The sequence below is a fragment of the Arachis hypogaea genome, chromosome 10, assembly GCF_003086295.3.
Source record: "Arachis hypogaea cultivar Tifrunner chromosome 10, arahy.Tifrunner.gnm2.J5K5, whole genome shotgun sequence".
In the NCBI taxonomy this organism is placed as follows: domain Eukaryota; kingdom Viridiplantae; phylum Streptophyta; class Magnoliopsida; order Fabales; family Fabaceae; genus Arachis; species Arachis hypogaea.
The window spans coordinates 31,981,691-31,988,108 of record NC_092045.1 but is presented as its reverse complement, the minus strand read 5'-3'; the positions used below and the strand labels follow the sequence as shown (position 1 = coordinate 31,988,108).

Below are 6,418 nucleotides of genomic sequence, written 5' to 3'. Positions count from 1 at the left end.
TTTGGTAAAACTTGATTTTTTACCAACTTTGGTGGACCATAACTTGGCTTCCAGACAATTTGTCAAACTTATTTCAAATGAAAATTGGGTCCATGAAGTTTATGTCGTTTGAAAAACAAAGTGAAAATAATTTGTAACAAAAAAGTTATGCGCGTTTGAAGTTTGGTGTGCAAAAATTGATTTCTGCAGACTTATCAGCTTTTCTAAAAAATACAAGGCATGTGTACGTGGTCACATGCATGCATACGCAAGAATATCTTCTATTTCAACATAATTACATACGCATGAGGTGGACGCATACACGAGTTTGGAAAATTTTGTTATCATACGTACGCATGATGCACACGTACGCGAGAATGTCCAGTTTTGAACTTACGCGTACGTGGAGGTGTAGGCGTGTACACAAGTCTCCCTTCTGTTTGGAGAACCTGCGTACACGGGAGGTGCTTGCATATATGAGTATGGCAAGAATTACATCCATGTGTATGCATGGGGTGGCATGCATACGCATAACCACCCTGTTTTAGAAAAGTTGCATTTTTATGATCTAAACCTATTCTCTTGCCTCGAAATCTCTATAATTGCCTTCTAAGGTCTGATACTTAATTTCTAATCGTAGGGAGAGAGGTGAACCTAAAGACGGGAGTAACTTGGTAGTAAAGAAAGATGATGAAATGATGATTTATGTTTGAGAAGTGCGGAAATGCTGAATATGAAATGAAAGAGAGCTGTACTGATAATGATTGATTGATATTGAATTATTGAGTTGTGAAATTGCTGTAGGTCTTATGAATTGTTGATCTTGAGTATGTTAAAGATGAGCATATTGATTGTGTGCAATATGTTCTGTTTTGTATAACGACCCAACTTCCAGTACGTCATGATCGTACCAAAAGTAAGGCGTTACTAACTTGTTTCTCTTATTAACTATTAAATTTTGAGCCTTTAGTTCAATATCGCGTTTCAATTTTACTAGAAAATGCCAGAAAATTTTGCTTTTATTTATCAAGATCATATATCAAAGATCACTCAGTAAAAATAATCATATAATTATTAATAAATATTATACAAAAGAATTCAAATATAACTCAGATACAAGTCCTATTCCTCTGTATAAAATAAAATCTTAAGCAACAAAGGCAAGGGAATTTTATGAAAGCAACTCAACTCAAAAACTTAACTCATAAATAAATTCTATAATCACCCACAGCTTCAAACTGAGTCTTCGAACCTGTGTTACTGAAAGGGTGAAAGATTTTGGGGTGAGAACAAACCACATGTTCTCAATAAGGACTGGGAATACCGTAAAAGTAATGAAATAAAATACAAATAATTAACATGCTCAAGGAAACTATATTTTTATCAAAACTTTTTGAAAATACTCTTAGTTTTACTTTAGCTAATTAATTACTTTTCTTTAAATTTTTAAAGCCAGAATAGATCTCAATCATAAAACTTATTTTATTAAAGATCTCTCAACCACATAATTAATTCCCAATCAAAAGTCAATTATTAATCAATTTAATACATTCACAAACTAATAGTACAAACAAGAGATTTAGTTCAACATACAAGCAAGTCACAACAAGACAAACAACACAACCACAGAGAAGTAATACAAGCAAATACAACCAAATGCAAGTGCACAAATAATATGATGCATGTCTATCCTAAGCAGGCCATGAGCTCACATGTCGATTTACACCCTGCAGCCCGACATTACCTAGGAACAAGTCCTAAATATGGTTTCCCTTTATGTTCTTAGTGCATACGTGTCGGTGGTAAGAATACCACTCTTTCGTGACTACTGGCAGTCGGTGCAAAGCCCGACCCCATAATATACGCACAAGGAGAAATAGTGATCCTCAGTTCGTGGGCATCCCCGAGATCAACACACAAATAAAACAAAGATCCTCAGTTCGTGGGTTTTTCCGAGATCAACATACAACAACACAATGATCCTCAGTTCGTGGGTTATACCCGAGATCAACATACAACAATTCGTGGGTTATTCCCGTAATCAATGATTATTTATTCGTGGATTTTTTCTGCATATAAAACAAATAACAATTTATAGGTTTTTCTTATACCAATGATCATTCAGTTCTGGGTACTTCCCGTATTTAACCAAATATCAGTTCGTGGGTTTTTCCCGTATTTAAAACCATAAATTAAAACCAAATCCTCTTTTCATTCTTTAAAATTTCCTTAACTTTTTCTTAAACATTCTTTCAAGCCACTTTCAGACACCTTGGGTTTAATCAAATACTTTCGAAGAATACTCACTTTTCAATCTTATAATCAGTCGTTAACCATCATCAAAAAGTCCCTAACTACTCATTCCCGATTATCAAACATCATATTCATCAATCATGCATCCAAAGCACTTTTCACAACATTGAATTTGACTAAACCCTTATATTTTTATAAAAATTCGGACATAACTTTCCCTAAAAATAGGACTTAGCCACCGTTATGGGTTTCCACTTTCTCAACAACTCTTCAACCTTTCCTCAACAATTTATTAGACAGAAGATTTTCAATAACCAATTTATCATAGTGGAATTTAACAACCAATGATTCTATTATCTTTATTAGTCATTCATGTACTTTGGTTACAACCCAAATCAGCAGTCCAAACATTTCCATAATCATCACTTAAGCTTAATACAACACCATAGTTGACTATTTAGTATTAAACTCATTTCTAATCCTTAATTCACATTTTAATTTAACTATAAAAGTTCTTTAAAGGTTTGGAAAAAGGGTTGATTATTCTTTTAAATCGCTCAACTCCTTTAGGCCTTCATTTACACATTTTAACTTGAAAATACAACCATAGTTTTCATTTACAAATACCCTAAGTACATTTCATCTAATGTAACCAAAATTCCAACAAAACATTCAAATAGAAGTACAATTGCATACTTGTCCACAACTCATATTAAGTCAACTTTCATCAAAATCAATTACATATTCAACCTTCGCAGCGCCATCAAGTAAACCAATCAATCGCAATCAATTCAGCATAATCAAATAAAGTCAGGATTTTTAGCAATTCCAAAACAATCTGAAAACCAATAAGAATCACAATCTCCAACCAAAATCAATCTCATTAATTAATCACTCATAGCAATAAAACCAGTCATAATCACAGCCATAATCTAAACTCAATTCATTAATTATCCATACGACAGCTTTTCAATAATTAACTCAACATATTTCAATTTAATAAATTACACTAAATTAATCATTATTCAAGACCGCATTTAATTCCAGTTCCAGCTCAGAATAATCACAATAACTAACTATTTTTAAATGCATTTCAACTCGTTCATATCAATTAAGTAATTTTTAATCATTATTAACCATTTGCACTTATCCAATTAACTTTGTAGGTATTCTAGAATTTAAACCGTTAAATTTTAAAAATAAATCCCATACCTCGATGTCGCAATCCAAGGAAATCAAATGCAACGAACCCCTTTTTATTTTTAACTCGCAGCAGCGACGGTGACATCAATTCTCTTGGAGCAAGAACAACAACGACCTCATAATCAATTATGCCTTTTTCGAACGGTAAACCAGTAGTGACTAAAACAGTAATTCATAATTCTATAATTAAGCCAGAAGGAAAACAGAGGAACAAGATGAAAACAGAGCAAGGTTTGAAGCGTTACAATTTCAAGAATAAGAGAATCGAAACCAGAACAAGAAGGCTGATGCTGTCTTCGACTCTGATGGCAGTGCACTATTCACCAGTGGCCGTGGCAGCAACAGCGAGGATAGTGCCTCCTCTGGCTCGCACGGCTTTGTCTCCCTCTCTCCCTTGCGTCGTTCTTTTCTCCACGGTGGAATCCAATAGGGATGGCGGCGACCCCAACCACGACGGGTTGGCTGCGATGGAACCCTTGGCGGTAAGACGCAACGGCTTTCAACGCACGACTCCTCTCCTTTCGGACGCGTCATAATAGCGACAACTCATTGGCGGCAGCAGCTTCCTCTGGTGAGCACGAATCGACGATGTTGGCGGCCCCTCCCCCTCTCGGCGCTGCTCTCTATCTCAACGACTCCCTCTCTCTCTCTCTCTCTCTCTGTCTCTCTCTCTCTCTCTCTCTCTCTCTCCCCTCTTTGTGAACAATGATGGCAACGACGTGAAGGATGGCGGCGTGCTGGGTGCAACGATGGCGCGGTGGCGGTGCGACGGTGGTGGCGAGGTGGCTGGATAGCAGCAGCAGCATGGCTCTTCCTCTCTTTTGATCACAGCTCTCCTTCTCTGCTGTTGTGTTATGTTTGAAAGGGTGAAAGGAAAACATGGTATGGGTGCGGCTGTTGGGATGAAAGGGTTTAGGGTTAAGGTTTTAGAATTTGGGAATTAGGATTTCTGACTTAAATTTAGGAATTAAGGTTAGAAATTAGGAAATTTATAAAAAAATAAGGATAGATATGAATAGATATTTTGATAAAATTGGAGGGTAGAGTAATTTTAAAATCAAATATACTCTACTAAAAATATTTAAAAACATTATTTATCAACATATTGCTAAGTTTAATTAATTATTTCTAATTTAAATTATAAAATGAACATATTAATCACATTTAATAAAATATAGTTTAAACTCAAAATATTATTATTCAAATTAAATGATATAACTTTTCATTTTTTTTCTATCACCAGAATTTTAATTTCAAATTATATAAAATAATCAATTGTAAAAATCACACAAGAATATTAATAAGCTTAACTTCAAATATTCGTAAGACTAATTTAATTACTCTTGATAGATTATTTTCTAAAAATAAGAAACTCAAATTAAATCATAAATTATTCATAATAAAAATTACTTAATTTAAATTATACAACTTTTTATTATTTTTCAATTACTAAAATTATATGAGATATTCAATTATAATAAAGATTATAATAAAATTCTAATTAACTTAAATATCAAATGTCATAAAAATTACATATAACTTCTAATTATTTTTAAATTCAAAGTATCATAAAGCTTTATTTAATTACTTTTAGTAAAATATTTTTTTTAAAATAAAATCTTCAACAAATATAATAAATTTAATTATCCAAAAACTCAGAATGTTACATTTTGGATGCATCATTTTCTCTTGTTTGTAAAGTGTGTCGGGCACTATATCCTTTGAGTGTGGCGGGCACTATATCCCAAGAGTGTGACGGATACTATAACTGAAGAGTTTAGGAGCACTTTACCTTGGGAAGTGTGTCAGGCATTATATCCCATGAGTGTGACGGACATTATATCCCATGAGTGTGACGGACACTATAGTCCAAGAGTGTGGGAATACTTTATCCCAGGAAACACGGCGGCCACTATATCCCATGAGTGTGGCGGACACTGTATCCCAAAAGTTTGATGGTGCAGCTTTTCAATACCACAAACTAATCAACAAGTGCACCAGTTCGTACCAAGTAATAACTCAGGTGAGTGAATGTCGATCCCACAAGGATTAATGGACTAAGCAACAATAGTTGAGTGATTAGGCTAGTTAGACAAGTTGAAATGAGTGTTTTGAATTCCAAGTTGCATAAAACAATAAATCAGTGAGTTCAAGGAAGCAAATAGTGAACAATTGGTGAAAATAATTTGAGAAAATAGTTAAGATTTTGGAGATGTTTAAATTTCTGGATTAACAATTATTATCAACTACTTTAATCATGCAAAGATTCAATTCATGGCAAACCTTAGGTGATTAAACCCTAATTCCTTAGTAATTTAATCTCCTCTAACTCAATTAACCGCCAATTCCTTGGTCACCTAATTTAAATTAGAGGTTAAGTCCAATTCTAGTTCTTGAGAAGGGCTGAATCTTCTCTCCTTTTATAGCTAATCCTAATTGATACGAAAATTAAAAGTCTAAAACCTAATAATAGCTTTTCTTAATTCAAAAATAAATTTTAAAACCAAAGAATTTTTTCGTGGATTGTTGATGCACGTGTGGTCTCCACTTAAAAATGCGCACATGGCGTTTTGCACCACTAGACAGAGTGCTTTTCCCAGTTTACGAGGCACCTGGCGCTAAACGACGGCCAGCTTCACAGAATGCTTGCACAAATTTCGAGGCCTTCGGCATTATGTTTAGCACCAGCTTGACAGCAATATTTTGATCACTTTTCTTCTGCATGAACTCTGTTAAACTCGCTTGAATTTTTTCTATAATCAAGAAAATGGCAATACAACTCAAAGTAGCATTTATGATGGTCTAAATACCAAAATCTCATAATAATTCAACAAATTCACATTATGATGGCACCCAAGGGCGGCGTTAGACGAGATATAGTGGAGCCAATAATTTTTTTGATTTTTTATTTTAACAGAAAAATTTAATTATATATATATATCATGATATTTAAACACAAATATCTCAAAATTAATATCAAATA

At 33.8% G+C, this 6,418-nt stretch overlaps 1 long non-coding RNA gene across 1 annotated transcript; it reads right to left on the bottom strand.

Moving 5' to 3' along the window:
* Positions 1–1,027: 1,027 nt before the first annotated feature.
* On the bottom strand, positions 1,028–4,395 carry LOC112715529 (uncharacterized). The gene is made up of 3 exons (XR_011866575.1): positions 3,681–4,395; positions 3,445–3,594; positions 1,028–1,239 (listed from the first exon to the last, which is right to left on the bottom strand). It is a non-coding gene; the product is annotated as an uncharacterized lncRNA (long non-coding RNA).
* Between the last annotated feature and the right edge of the window lie 2,023 nt (positions 4,396–6,418).